The 15,821-nt window shown below is 33.3% G+C and overlaps 1 protein-coding gene across 9 annotated transcripts in view; it reads left to right on the forward strand.

Annotated features, from left to right (window-relative positions):
• Window positions 1-15,821, forward strand: part of reps2 (RALBP1 associated Eps domain containing 2) — a 91,971-nt gene that overhangs the window by 1,991 nt on the left and 74,159 nt on the right. For 5 of the 9 annotated variants that reach the window (XM_048177158.1, XM_048177152.1, XM_048177154.1 and 2 more), the window contains exons 2-6: window positions 414-586; window positions 3,049-3,141; window positions 3,665-3,738; window positions 8,326-8,555; window positions 8,730-8,799. The gene's annotated coding sequence lies outside the window, so the exon portion shown is untranslated. Of the gene's footprint in view, window positions 1-165; window positions 313-413; window positions 587-3,048; window positions 3,142-3,664; window positions 3,739-3,988; window positions 4,138-8,325; window positions 8,556-8,729; window positions 8,800-15,821 lie in introns of those variants that run through there. The other 4 variants (XM_048177153.1, XM_048177159.1, XM_048177161.1 and 1 more) reach the window with 4 other exon arrangements.

Consider the following 15,821-nt stretch of genomic DNA (forward strand, 5'->3'; position numbering starts at 1 on the left):
TGTTAACACTTAATAAAACTTCAAAATTAATTATATCGCCATTCTGTTGTTTTTTTACACTTTTAAAAACCTTATGTTTTAATGTCGTAATTTAGTTTATTTACTGATTTACTTATCTTAAGGACTGTTATATTTTATTCACATTTCAATGAAAATGTGTAGTCTATGTGACAAACACCCAAACTGGTGAGCACTGTGCGTGACACAAAGTAATCACAACCACACTTTCCTGTTTTAATATTAAACAGCAAGCACAAACTAAGTAAAAGCAGCAGCCCTTCTGACGCACTCGATGCCTGAATTCGCACTCCAGTATGTCTCTGCCATCTTTCATTTCCTTCTCAAATAAAATGACATGAAATATCATGGATGTTCCAGATGATATCCCTCTCTCGCTCTTTCCCTCTCTTCAGGCGCGTTTGATTAAACCCATCTTCTGTCCCTGAAGCCTGTGGTGGTGAGGACAATGCCCATCAGAACCATCCACCACAGGGAGGCTGAGAGGAGCCGGGTTGCTAGGAGACCATCAAATTCCAAGACTCATCTTTGAAGAAGCTGCTGTTGATGCATTCCTGGGATAACTCAAGTAAACAGACATGAAAGTGAAGCACTAATGATTTACAACCACCCTGATGTGTCGTAATTATTCACTCATTCTCAATCGTTCATATATAATTCCACTGCTGAGAATACGATGAGCTGTCGGATTGGTGAAAGTTGATGTTTATAATCACTTATTACATGTTCAGTCCTCCTGAAGGTTTTAAGAGTCTTGATTAACCCTATAAACTAAGTTTACTCTATTATATTTGATACTCAAATTTCTAAGGCCTCTAAATTATCAACATGTTCAGAACTGCTGAAAAACCTAGTTTATTCATTTTTAGTAAGTAAAAGGCCATTTAATGTAATTCTGTAAGACTTTTAGCTCTGAAATCTTAAAGTAAATGTAAGAATACATTTGATATTGTTAGTTATATTTTAATATGAACACTTACTGAACTAAAATTATTATCATATATATATATATATATATATATATATATATAGTTTTAGAAAAAAATATGTTAAAATGTCAGCATCAAATTAGGGCTGTCAAGTGATGATTAATTACATACAAAATAAAAGTTTGAGTTTGCCTAATATATGTGTGAGTACTGTGTGTAATTATTATGTATATATAAATATAAACACATTCATGTATATATTTGAGAAATATTTACAAGTATATGTATTTATTTATATTTTTATATAATTTATATATAAATAAAAATATTTTGTTCATAAATAAGATATTTCTCTTAACTATATACATTAATTTGTTTGTATTTATATATACATAATAATTACACACAGTACTCACACATATATTAGGCAAACTCAAACTTTTATTTTGAATGCGATTAATCGCGATTAATCGTTTGACAGCCCTACATCAAATATGATCCATCAGACTTTTGAGGAACGTTTTTTTTCAGTCGTCACTGTATTGTATTGCATTATGTTTTCCCCCCACAATAAAAAACAAAAAACTAAATTTTGAGCATAAAACTAAGCATTTAAATACTAAAACATATTATTGGGAGATATAGAGTGACAACTGATATTTATATATATTTTATGTAAGTAATCTGTTATAATATTATAAAAATCTCATTGATTTACATTGCAATCTGTCAATATTTCATCTTCGATTTGGCCATATGCATCTGCACCAAACTGCATATTTTTGCTCAGTTTGGGCATCTGAAAAAAAAAAAACAGGTCTTTTTTCCTCCTTGAGAATGAGCTCCATACATCAGGTGTTTATGGCTCTGTGATATAGGAGAAATATTATACTGCAGTATATGAGCAATAAAAGCCTGCTGTATCAAATATGACACTCAATAAAAACACATAAGCAAACTTTTTTGTTTTAACCTTTTGACTAAAGGTTCAATAAACTGTTCCATTTTTCAGATTTTTCTGGCAATTATTTCATGTCAGGCTTTACAGGGTTAAAATAGTTCATGATTGAACCCTTTAGAGTTAGGGCCATCTCTTTCTAGTTATTGCATGAAATAAACATGAATGAACATCAGAATCAGAAGGTATGTTGATTGAACCATGCAGGTTCAATCAACATAAAGTTCAAGCCCACAGACATTAGTCTAGTTTGTTTGTCGGACAAAACGGCGGATTTGGCTTTATGATTGGTCAGATCGACTGTCAATCAAACAGTGAAATACCGTTATTCATACGTTTTACCTTAATCAGTCATCAGTTAAAAACTGATAAATGTCACCACTTGCATTAATTATTGGTGATATGAATGATTTAGTTTCTCTGAAAAAGCAAAAATAAAATAAATAACTGTTATATGCTAATAGACCCTTAAAAAACATCTGGATTGTAAAAAGTATATTTTATATTTAGATATTATAAAAAAGTTATATAAAATATTTACTGTATATTTATTTGAGATGTTTTGCACATAGTTTTTCAATTTGTAAGGGGATTTGTGTTGCACTGCTCACTTTTGGTGTCACAAATGGTGTGAGAGATGTTTGCCAAGAACAATCGCAATGTCGTGTTACCACATGTTGTAATGATAATGAAACAATGCTTATTTGTTGCCAGTAATTTACAGTAGTACTTCCTGCTTTCCAGTCTGTTCCACAGTTTCCTGAAGGATCTACATTACATTTTTTCCCCTTTGCCCTGCAATGTTAAAAATGTCAACAAACCTCAATTTGACATTAAGTAAGGGCTTAAGGGTAAGAATTTCAGGGATACCCTTCGGTCCAACCTCTTCAGGCGTTTCATGCTACTACTAACTAAGCACAATGAAAAGTCTGAGTGGTTTGCTGGTCTAACTAGTCTGAATCTTCAGCCTAAAAAGTGCCCAAAACCCCTCTAAAATCCTCAAATGAGACAGAAAAAAGTGGTAAAAGTATAACAGTTTTACCAGGGAGAGTGAAAAAAGATATAAACAGACAAGGATGAGAAAAACATGTGGCTTAACCTGACAACAGTCACTTCAGAAACACTCTCTGCTCTGCTACACAGATCACTAGACTTTATACTTGACCTCCAGACCAACACAGCTGCTGGCCATAATTACTGCCTCCATCTGATTGGTGTAGAGGGAGGGATGAGTCTGTAAGTAACTGAAGGTCATCAGAGCTGTGGCTGATGGACTGAATTTAATGACCAACTTGATAATGTACGTTCTTTAGGAATGCAGTTCTGATAAATACATTCATTCCTGCTTGTATTTTTTTTTTGCTTACAGCAATGCTGTGATTTTAAAATTATTTAGGATAAACAACAGAAAACTCTTGAACTGCAATACCCATCATGCTTCACGCATGCTAAAATGCATACCAGAGAGACATTTTTATTAAAACATCATATTGAAATGGTATTGCGAACTATTTGATTTATTTTATGTAAATATTTTATTGTTTTACCAGTCTTAGATTTATTTTTTGATTTTTCTATCATAAAAATATGAGTAATTATATTGTTAAAAATATGTATTGTTGTTTAAATGTGAAATAATTATAAACTATGTCAATATTTATTGTTTGAATACATTCCCTCATTTTTGGTGTCATTACCACTAGTTTAGAACAAATTTTTTTTTGCCCTAATAGAGTTTCTTCTTCTTCTTTTCCCTCAGTGTACCTGGTTATCAAGGAAACAACAGTGTCAGTAAGAGCCTGAGATGGAAAATGAGAAAACAGAAAATTCAAGGTAAATCTTGTCATTTTCAAGCCCTCAAGATATCAAATTATGCAGAAAGATTTAAAATATGATTTAATTGTTTTTTAAACCTACATTTACAATACATAATGTGCTAGCCATTTAATTTCAAACAGTGTTTAAATGGTAATTTCAGTGATGTTATTGTAAATCACAGTGCATTGTTTGAGATGTGGTGGAAATGTCCGTGACTTTCACGTGAAAAGAAAAACGTTTGTTTTAAACCTGTTTCTTTGAACAGTGGACTGCAAAATGGACATTACATTGTTCCGTTTGTCTTTTGAACGATGACTCCTATCAAGACGCTTGAACAGAAATATATTGAGTTGAGGTTGAAGAACAAGAAGTTCACCCGCTGCTCATCATAATGAAATTCTTGCACCATTGCAGGTTTAAACAAGTACACTTCATTCTCACTTCGTGGATCTTTGCTAAGTGAATCTCTCTTTTCATTTCCATCTTTTTATCATTCATTTCTCCTAAGTTCACTCTGCCTTTCTTGATTTGATCTGTCAGACAGAGTGTTACTGCATTTCACTGTTTCTACATTACGTCCTATTTCTCTCTGCTTTCGCAGCAATTCCCAATTCCTATAGTCATTTTCCTCAGATGGATTCACCTGCTCCTGCTGAGATTTGATTGACAGGCTCTTAAGTTCAGATGTTGCCGACTAAACACCCCGTCCCTCTGCGAGCTTCCATTTGAAGACATCTGAATCTGTAGAGTATAGAAAGTACACGGAAATATAAAAGAACTCATTGCAAAGTTTTCCGGCACGGCGCAGGTTTATGTAACAGATTTGGGTACAAATCTAATTCACTCCCCCAACAGCACACAAAAAACATTATCTGTTAATCTTCCTGCAGAGAAAAACTTTAAAAGTGATTCTGAGGGCAAGCGGGCATTTATTTGAGAATTACATTTTTATATTTATAGCCTCAAACAATGCAGCTGTGCGTCAATCTAATCAACACTCAGATCTCATTAATAATTCCCCTCTTAACAAGACATCTCTAACAGTGGTTATTGTAATACTTGCGGGACTGGTGTATCATCAAGAGCCTTTTATGGTCCCACAGGAGGAATTTGTTTTACCTACTCGTGTATAATCATATTCAAACAATAATCAACGAATCCCCGCAGGAAAGAGAAATCACAAATGAGATATCTTTAATATCACAATCATTTCTTCAACACGGCAATTCTACAGTTCAGTCTTCAATTGTGCTCTGAGAAAAAGATCCCAGTAATCTTATACACGTCCTCTAGAGTTTCAGAAAATAATGTCTCAAACTGTGCTCAGATTTGCCTTCTGCAGGCAGTCTGCAATCAAAAGTTAATTTGAACTCAAGCATTCCTCATCAGATTTGTCCAAGACCAATTTATGGTAAAAAATACATTTTATTAATATTAATTAGGGTTGCAAAATTCCGGGAATTTTCAAAGATGGAAACTTTCCATGGGAATTAACGGGAATTTTTGGGAATTAACAGGAATTAAAGGGAACAAACTAGAAATTTGCAAAATTACACGTTAGCCAATAACAGGGAACTAAAAGGGAAAGGATTAGTTCACTTTCAAATGAAAATTAGCCCACGTTTTACTCACCCTCAAGCCATCCTAGGTGTATATGACTTTGACAAAGACAATCTGAGAAATATGAATAAATATCCTGACGCATCCGAGCTTTATAATGGCAGTATGCGTTACCAAACGAGTTTGAGCTGAAGAAAGTGCCTCCATCCACATCCATCCATCATAAACATATTCCACACGGCTCCGGAGGGTTAATAAAGGCCTTCTGAAGCGGAGCGATGCATTTGTGTTAAAAAAAGAAAAAAACATATTTAGCCTTCTGTATTCAAATTATGGAAAAAACGGAACTGGCGTCGCATCAGTTCCGTAAGTTGAATAGGGAAGGCGTAGGATGTACAGTGGTCTGGTGGAAGCTACATATTTTACTTCATAACTTGCTAAATATGGATATTCAGATCTGCAGGCAGATGAGATCGGATGTGTCGGCGACATCTCTTCTCTGATGACGTGTTTACCAATAGCAAACCACAACAATCCAATCAATTCCCCATTGACAAAATCCCTCAGATATTCATCAAAATAGGTAAGAAAAGGCTGTCACAACTTCCATTTCATCCATTAAATCTGATAAGATTCTAAAAGGTTTCTAAAATTCATCATCTTCATCATTTTGGAGTAGCCGTACTCTTAAATGTTTGGTTTCACCATAGGGGAGATAGAGCGAGATAAGACATCCTTTACAACATTTGCTTAATTATTTCTAAAGGTGCCAAAACAACAGAGAGACTGTTAAATTGCCAATTACGCTGCTTGCTACATTTATTTATCTAGTGTTTATCCATTTATCCTTTCAAAACAAGGATACCGCCATCTTCATGGTTGCTAAGTGAAAAAACCAAACAAATAAGAATCTGGATAATTGCGATTGACCTCTAAAGTCACTCATTACAACTCTTAGTATTCAAATAAATTAATTTATTCCAGCTTTCCTCAGGGGTGGTTCTTTCAGAAGATGTGTTTTTTTTCCCACTGTGATCTAAAAACCATCCATCTGCATGTCTAGATTATAACAAAAAGTTAAGGATAGGTGATATGATTGAATATGACTAGAAGTTTTAGTTTAGTCAGAACAGTCTAGTAAGATAAATGATCATCTGCTAATGATTTAAATAGTTATCTTGTGTCAGCTGGCAGCAAGGGGTCGGCAAGCCTGCAACTAATTTTCATGATGGATGGTGGAATTCAATTACCCTTAATCTGTAATTAAAGTGAGAAGAGGCAGCCAATGGCTGTGATTTATTACATCAGAAATGTCTGAGACACAATCAGGATAGCAATCTATAATTGTATAATTGAGAAGAGTCGCTTGCCTTATCCAAAACAAATTTAAAGTCTGATGCCAAAGGAGAACCTTTTTGAGTTCCACAAAGAACTTTTTTTTTGATCTACACTATTCAAAAAAAGATTCTTTATTGGCATCTATGGTTCCATGAAGAACCTTTTACATAGATGGAACCTTTCCAAAGCTCAAAAATGCTTAGATTATTAAATTCGGCATGAAATGGAAGTTGCAGTACTCTTTTCTTTTCTATTGTGATGCATATTTGAGTGAAACGGCCTTTTGAACAAGAAAAACTGCAGGGAGGGACTTGTTCATGGGGAACTGATAAGATGGTTGTGGTTTGCTATTGGTGGATCTAATGTGAGTGACAGGTCGCTCCGCCCTCATGCCAGTAAATACATCATCAGAGAAGAGATGTCACTGCAAAGGGAAGTTCTTTTGATTAAAGATTACGACAGCACATGAATAAAAAAAAAAATATTTATATGCACGGATAAATCATTTATAATAAATATTGTAATAATCTATAAAAATAAGAATTGCCAATTTTGATTTCATGGTGATTAACACACTAAGAAAAATATGGTTCGGTAACACTTTAGTTTGGGGAACACATATTCATTAAATTGATTTTGCCTCAATAAACTCTTAATTTACTGCTTATTAATAGTTAGTAAGGTAGTTGTTGTAGCATTTCAATTTAGGTATTGGGTAGGATTAAGGGATATAGAATATGGTCATGCAGAATAAGGCATTAATATGTGCTTTATAAGTACTAATAAACAGCCAATATTCTAGTAATATGCAACCTAATAAGCAACTAGTTAAAATTGAGAATTTTTCCCCATACTGTTACCAATAGTTCTTTTAAAGTCCCCCTGTAGTCAATAATTTTATCCCTTAAAACTCATCTTTAATCACCAATATGACATGTTTTTTCATTTCAGCTGCCTTCTAAAAATCAGCATCCTTAGAAACGCTTTGAACAACTCAGAACATCAGTGGAGAAAGGCATATAGTTCATCATATATATATATTGCTAAATCTACCCGATTTTTCATATCAACAGAAAAATATACCAGGATAACCTGGCAAAGACTCCCCTGCTTCAGAGCATAGTAATGATATGCTAAAGCCCGCCCGCACATTGACGTGATTGGTTACAAGGTAGTTTGTGATGTCAGAAACACCAGTGATTTCAAACCGCCTTTTTGAGACTGTCTTTAGATCACTGCAGTTTTAAAGAGAAAATACTCAGAAATGGTGTTGACTTATGGATTTGCAAAGCACATTAAAAACACCACATAGACATATAAACAACATTAAAAACTTGATTTTCACCACAGGGGGACTTTAAGAACTCAAAATGGTTCTTCTAGTTTTGGAACTATTATTTGTAAGAGTGTAGTTTTTGCGAAAACCAGTGCTTTAAAGAACCCAGAAGCTAATATACTGATCTGTAGAAGCTGTAAACTTTTTAGCTCTACAGAACATCATGAACTTTATACAGTGAAAAATGAGGTTACAGTGAGTCATATAAGAGTGTGAAGCACATTTCATGATGCCTTTGCAATTCTTTATTCAAATGTTCACACCATACCAGACAACACGGAAGTTGAAGAATGAAGAACGTGGAGGTTTTTCAATATCGCGGCCAATTTTGGAACATTTTTAAGTGCATAAATATGATGTCTTGCCAGGTCTGGGATATCTAGCACTGAGCAGGCACTGAAGATTTGCAGTGATGTCAAATGATGTCAAGCCACTGGCTTATTTCACCAAGGTGTTTTACCAAGTGCTACTGGGAATCTTTTCTGCCTGCTGTCATCAGATTGTACAACGCCTCCTCATCTTCCTCCTGTGCTGACGGTCCTCACAGCAGTCTGGGCCGCTTCCCCAGTCACGATTAATGACGCTGACTCTGCGCCAAGTGAGGACAGTTGAGCACTTTACAATGATGCTGCTGTTTATGCATGAAATTTCCTTTTGGGGTTCAGTAACGTGCGATTCAGTCTAGTGAATCGCATTGTTTGGATATTCACTGATTCAAGTTTTATGTTTTTTGTTTTTGTTTTGTTTTTTGTCTTCTTTTTATACATTTCAGTGCTGCTGACTGGATGGAAGTATGAAACGACTGACCGACGTCCAAATGAACGAACAATCTCAACTAAATGGTGACAGAATTAAACTTAAACATATATATGTATGAATTCATTGGAATGAACTGGACTTCTAACAAGAACATTACAAAAGTGCAAATAGCGTCCCTTATTGGCAAATGCTATTTACACTTGCTCCGCCCACCAATGTCTGGATGGGCCACTTAAGTTTTAAAAAAAGACGCACTGAATTTAACGTCTTCGGTGGCGCAGCAGTAGCGAGTAAGACTCGCAGACCAGGCTTTTAATGCAATCGAAGTAGGCTCGAATCCGCCTTTTGCCGAGCTCGCATTTATTTTCAATAAAAATGAAAAGAATGTTCTAAACTGTGAACGAGCATTTAATATTAAGAGTGCTTATTGGGTAGGTGTAGGGAGGATTTTTATTCTCCCAATAAGGCAGCATCCATTTAATAATTTTAATAAATATTATTATTTACACTGTTAAAAATATAATAATATAAACATTATTGCATCCTGTTAATGTACAAAAATACTGAGGTGCAAACAGTATCTGCCAATATAAAATATAGATAGCATCTAATTACTATTTACTCTTATTGCAAAGAACTGATAGTTTTAGATGGTGTAAATAGAATCTATCGCTATTTTCACCTAGTGTAAATAGCATATTGCTAAGAAAATGCTGCTATTGTCACTGTTGTCATTGAGGTGTAAATAGAATATATTTTCACTTAGTGTAAATAGCCGCTGCCTTAATAAAATCATACAGACTTTTCGATGGTAGTGCTAGTTTACACTAAATACAACTAGAAACTACATTCATAAAACGTATTAATCTATAATAGCATTTACCTAAATATTTCGGTATAAAAAAAGAAGACCTAAAATGCCAGTTGAATCAGTTCATGTCCATGCTCGCTCACTCAGCTTTCATTTTTTAAAATGTTGGAAAACAAACAGCCTGTCATTGTAATGCTAAATGTTAAATCAACAGAAGCACAATAACACCAAGCCTCTTGAAAGAAAGAAAGAAAGAAAGAAAGAAAGAAAGAAAGAAAGAAAAACCGAATCTTTACCACTCAATTGCAATTTGAAATCATTTCAATACAGCTGCCATTAAACTCCATTAGCTTCTCTGTGAAATTAAAAAACCATGAAACTATAAAATAACTGGCAGTATCTTGCAGCTAGAAATCTAGTTTATGAGAAAACAAAAGAGAGCTAGTGAATATAATGACTCCATAATGGCACTTTAATGACAATCAATGTTGCCCAACACATCCCATTCATCTCAGAGGAGTGAGATGAGTCTGAGGAGGCTCCTTCATTAGTTGCACACAGCTACATTACATTACAATACTTACCTGTTCCTAATTAAAACTCCAAGTTTAATGCATTGCTTCTTAATGCATCATACAAGTTAAAGGTGTAAATAAAAGATATTACAAAAAGATAATAGATTACAATATGTATTATAAGAAAGTATGAAAATCTTACGCTACCAGTCAAAAGTTTGGCATAATTATGATTTGTTTTGTTTTTGAGGCCTTACGTTCACCAAAGCTGCATTTATTTGATCAAAATACAGTAAAAACAGTAATATTGTGAAACATTGTTATAATTTAAAGTAGCTGTTTTCTATGTGAATATATTTTAGTGTCTTCAGTGTCACATGATCCTTCAGAAATCATTCTAACATTCTGCTCAATTATTAATAATAGTTCTTATTATTATCTATACTTACCCCAAGCTATTGAATGCTACTGTATCACGGTTTCCACAAAAATATGAAGCAGCACAATTGTTTTCAACATTAATAATAATCAGAAATGTTTCTTGAGCAGCAAATTAGAAGATTAGAATGATTTCTGAAGGATCATGTGACACTGAAGACTGGAGTAATGATGCTGGAAATTCAGCTTTGATCACAGGAATAAATTATGTTTTACAGTATATTCACAGAGAAAACTTCTTTTAAATTGTATTAATATTACACAATAATATTTTTATACAGCCTTATTATAAATTTATACAATGCATTTTTGATACAGCCTTGGTAACCATAAGAGACTTAGCAAAATTTGTAATGTTCCCAAACTTTAGACTGGTATATAGGAAAATGGAAATAACTAAATGACTAAATATATATTTCGAGATTTGATATTTTGAGCCATTTGAGATCATATCTGGTTTCTATGAGCTCAAAGGGCAGACATAATAGCAGGCATATCATTTTAATGGTCACATAATGCCAGACAGGTATATGTCATTACATCTATTTCAGCTCAGTCTGTTTAACCGGGCCGTGCTAAATGTCAGGGTTTATGAACACAACGTATCTCCTCATTTTATGTTTATGTGATGACTCATAATAGTTAAAGATCTTCCCAAACTCATTTGCGTTATAATGACTACAGAACTTTGTCCCCTGCTGTTCTCGAGGTAAAACAATCGCGTACACGTGCTGTGACTGGCATTCACTTATTATAGCCATATTTCCAAATATCTTCTTTTTCACTGTGATTAATTCTAGAACTGACTGTTTCCATGGAGATATTCAAATGAGTTGACATCAATTTTCCTAACTTTTCTTTGATGCTGCATCATTAAAATCCCATAGTAACCTCCGATACCTTTGAGATCTTAGTGCGTGGCAACTGTTTCACAGCAAAATGATTTAACAGCAGGTTAATGCTTAAACCATGTTTAGTTCTCTTCCCCGTGGAACTAACGTGTGTGTGCCATCATTTCACTATTTCTAAATTCAATCAAAACTTTTAAAAAAGGTTCTGACATTTTTGAAATTGATAAGAACTCTCTTATTGCTTTCATATAAGCACAATCAACTTTTGATTCATTTTCTCATTTTAATATGCCGTTTTACGCTGTAAAAGTGAGTTTAGCCAAAATTATATGCTTTTTAAAGTAGAAAGGCAAATGGCAATTTTACAGGTTATTGTTCTTTTATCGAAAACCAGAGGTGGAAGTGTCAAACACATGCAGCTTTAAGCTGAGATACGCTTCTTAAAGAAGATTAGGCGTTTAGATTAGACACAGTCAATTAAATGCACTTTAAATGCTATTATTAATGCAAATTCTGCACAATCCTTCTGGCAGGCGTACAATGTGAAGAATACATTATGTATGGCTGTAAAAGAAAAAACAATGAAAGGCTGTTATTCGTTAGAATGCCAGTAAATTCTGTTTTTTCAGTGTATACAGCTTTATCAAAGAGAGCAGATTGAGAGAAGTCATTTCAACTCTGCATTGAAAAACACACACAAAACAAGAACAATAGCAACAGCAAAACAATTGGGATACAAATACAAGGAAGGTGAATCACGTAAAATAAAAACCTTAAATTCCAGCAGTGCTTCTTTAGAAATGACACATGTGGTGCTTGCCAGTCATCAGCTCCGATGGGAGTTTAATGTTTTTCTGTGCAGATGGTTTTATCTCTTTGCATTCTCTAGATTTTGAACATTATCTGTGCATTTTCCCTAACTCTGGAAAAGTACAACACTGACACATACGGTTTATATATGAGCAATGCTGGGTAGATTACTTACAAATTGTAGTCTATTAATACAAATTGAATGATGAAAATGAATACAAATTGCATGATGAAAACTGTAGTTGGTAACAATCTATTGCATTACACATTTTAGGTAATATAATCTGACTACTTTTTGATTACTTTTAGATTACTTTGACTAGTGTGTGTGTGTGTGTGTGTGTGTGTGTGTGTGTATAAATATATATATATATATATAGAGAGAGAGAGATAGATATACACACACACACACATATTTACAAACTTTTATGTTAGATGTGATTAGTCACGATTAGTAATTAGTAATTGATCATGATTAATCGATTTGACAGCACTATGCGTGCTTATCACATAGATTTGAATAGGATAATCTTGTACTCTATTGATATAAAATACAAAAAAAGAAGAAAAAATTACATAGAAAATTTGTTAGGAAGTGCATTAAACTACGGAAGAGGATTAGGGCCAAGCTATAATAAAAAAATAAAACCATCTCGAGATTAAAGTTGTTAAATTTCAAGAAAAAAACTCGTTAAATTTAGAGAAAAAAGTCAAGATAAAATGTTGAGAATAAAGTCATTAAATTACGAGAAAAAAGTTGTTAAATTATTAGAAAAATGTCGTTAAATTTCAAGAAAAAAGTCGAGATAAAATGTTGAGAATAAACTCATTAAATTATGAGAATGAAGTCATTAAATTACGAGAAAAAAGTCGTTAAATTATGAGAACAAATTCATAATTTAACGACCTTTTTTTCATAATTTAATGAGTTTATTCTCAACATTTTATCTCGACTTTTTTCTCGAAATTTAACAACATTTTTCTCATAATTTAACAAATTTGTTCTTGTAATTTAACAATTTTTTTCTCGTAATTTAATGACTTTATTCTCAACATTTTATCTCGACTTTTTTCTCGAAATTTAACGAGTTTTTTTCTTGTAATTTAATGAGTTTATTCTCAACATTTTATTTCGACTTTTTTCTCGAAATTTAACAACTTTAATCTCGAGATGGTTTTATTTTTTATTATTGCTTGGCCCTAATCCTCTTCTGTATTAAACATTACATTACATCAGGGTTTTGGTGACGGAACTGCAGGAAGTTTGCAAGTTGATGAAAAGGTAATAATTATGTAATAATTATTATTAATAATTAAAGTAATAACTACAACAAAAATATAAAACTAAAATATTGTATTTCATTTTTTTTATATTATTTCAAAATAAAACACAAAAAAGATTTTTTTTTTTTTTTTGCTGTGTGGCCTCGCAATTTTATGTGTAATTATATCCTTTACAAACATATATAAGAATTGAGACTCGTTCATACAAAACGCGTCTTTGAATCTAAAAACGTGAAGCACTCAGGAATGGTTTTGACAAACATAATATCTAATTACAAGTATATAATTTTTGGAGTCTGATTATATAATCCAGATTACATGTAATCAGTTACTGCCCAGCACTGTATATGAACAACCTTAGAGACGTAACATGTAAAACTAGAGCAAGGAGATAGCAACACCAAGGTTCGATTCCTAGCTGACAATGAATGCAGTGTAAATCACTTTAGATAAAAGCATCTGCCAAGTCCATGAAAACAAAAATGTAAGACTGGGGAAATCTTCAACCTGCAAGAGCATCGCCGCAGGTGACAGAGATCAGTACGGAGAAACATAGTGGGATTTTTATTTATCCATACATGATGGAGAGACTTAGTCAGGGAAAGATCTTTTTCATGGTAAATTTATTTGTAAATGAAATCCAGATGGGATTTGTAATTAAATAATTTGCACTCTTTATATGGTGGAAGTTAATCATCATTACATCTCTACAAGTATAAAATATAAGTGAAATACAATGATTTTATGACAAAAACAACAAAACAAAAACAAATCAATACAAAACATCAAATAAAGCAGTTTTAATAAAAAATTAGATGTTAAATAAATTTACAAGCAATAAAAATAGACTGATTTGATTGTATTTTTAATAAATCAAATTATGAATTCCATATATTCAATATTGTATGAAACTCACAAAACATTTCATTGTTTTTCTAAAGTTATATATGCATGTATTTACATTTTAATTGCTGTCAAAACAAAGATATGGTATGCTGCATTGGTGTATCCAAACGTAAAAATGTTTGCTAAAACAATTGCAATAAGTTTAGCTATTACAAATCCGGGGTTTGAACCTTCACCCTTTTGGTTAGCAGCCGAGTTCATTAAGCACTACCTGAAGAACTTATTAAATATGGCAGTAGGACTCTAGTGATGATCTATTGTATTGGTCTCTGTATTCCTACAGGACATCAATACAATAATGAGCTTTCTTGTGATATCGGTCCAATATCTCCCTGTGACTGTAGCCCTGCGTGCGGCTCCTGAAGATGGAGGATCCAATTAGTGGAAGAGCGTGCCGTAAATCTCATGATAGAAACGTTCTCAGAAGTTCAACATCTAATATTCTTCAGGGAGATCTTCTCTTAATATTCTTCATTCTTCTTTCTCACTCAGTGGAGGATCAAATCAATTAAAGTAGTTGAAGTGTGATGGATGCACAAACCCACATATCGTAATGGGTAAAAAACGCTTGATTCTGACACTAGAAAATTGCCTAATCTGTTACTGTGTAGAAGCGTATCATCTTTTCATAAATTATTGATTCCCTCTAATAATTCATTAAACAATGTTGCTGAATAAACAGGCACATGAGAGCATAATTCAGACATCAGCATATGCTATGGATTACCCAGTAGCATTGTCAGCTAAATTAAAAAGCTCATGAAATGCTCTGATGAGCACAGTTTTCTTTCCTGGGTTGAATTATGGGTCCCATTTAAACAGGAAGTTGAGGGTGGGACATATTGCTTAAATTAGTTTTTAATAATAATTGTCAGCTTTTAGTAGTACACTAGTATATTGATCTGTCAGCCTTGAAACTAAACTCAAAGCTAAAGGGTTAGTTCACCCAAAAATGAAAATTCGGTCATTAATTACTCACCCTCATGCCGTTCCACACCCGTAAGACCTTCTTTCATCTTCGGAACACAAATAAGTGTTACGTCATAAGTGTTTCAAAACGGTTCGAAATTTCAATGGTTCACGCGTGACTTTGGTTTGATTCACGCTCCGAATCACTGATTCGAAACAAAAGATTCGTAAAGCTTCGAAACTTCATGAAGCAGTGTTTTGAAATCGCCCATCACTAGATATTGTTGAATAAAGTCCTTTTGTTTTTTTGCTGCACAAAAAATATTCTCATCGCTTCATAACATTAAGGTTGACCCATTGTAGTCACATGAACTGTTTTAAATATGTCTTTAGTAGCTTTCTGGGCATTGAAAGAGTTAATTATCTTACTGTCAATGCAGGCCTCACTGAGCCATCGGATTTTATCAAAAATATCTTAATTTGTGTTCTGAAGATGAACAAAGGTTTTACAGGTGTAGAACGACATGAGGATGAGAAGTTAATGACCGAATTTTAATTTTCGTGTGAACTAACCCTTTAAG

This window comes from Megalobrama amblycephala, linkage group LG24 (genome assembly GCF_018812025.1).
Source record: "Megalobrama amblycephala isolate DHTTF-2021 linkage group LG24, ASM1881202v1, whole genome shotgun sequence".
Classification (NCBI taxonomy): Eukaryota; Metazoa; Chordata; class Actinopteri; order Cypriniformes; family Xenocyprididae; genus Megalobrama; species Megalobrama amblycephala.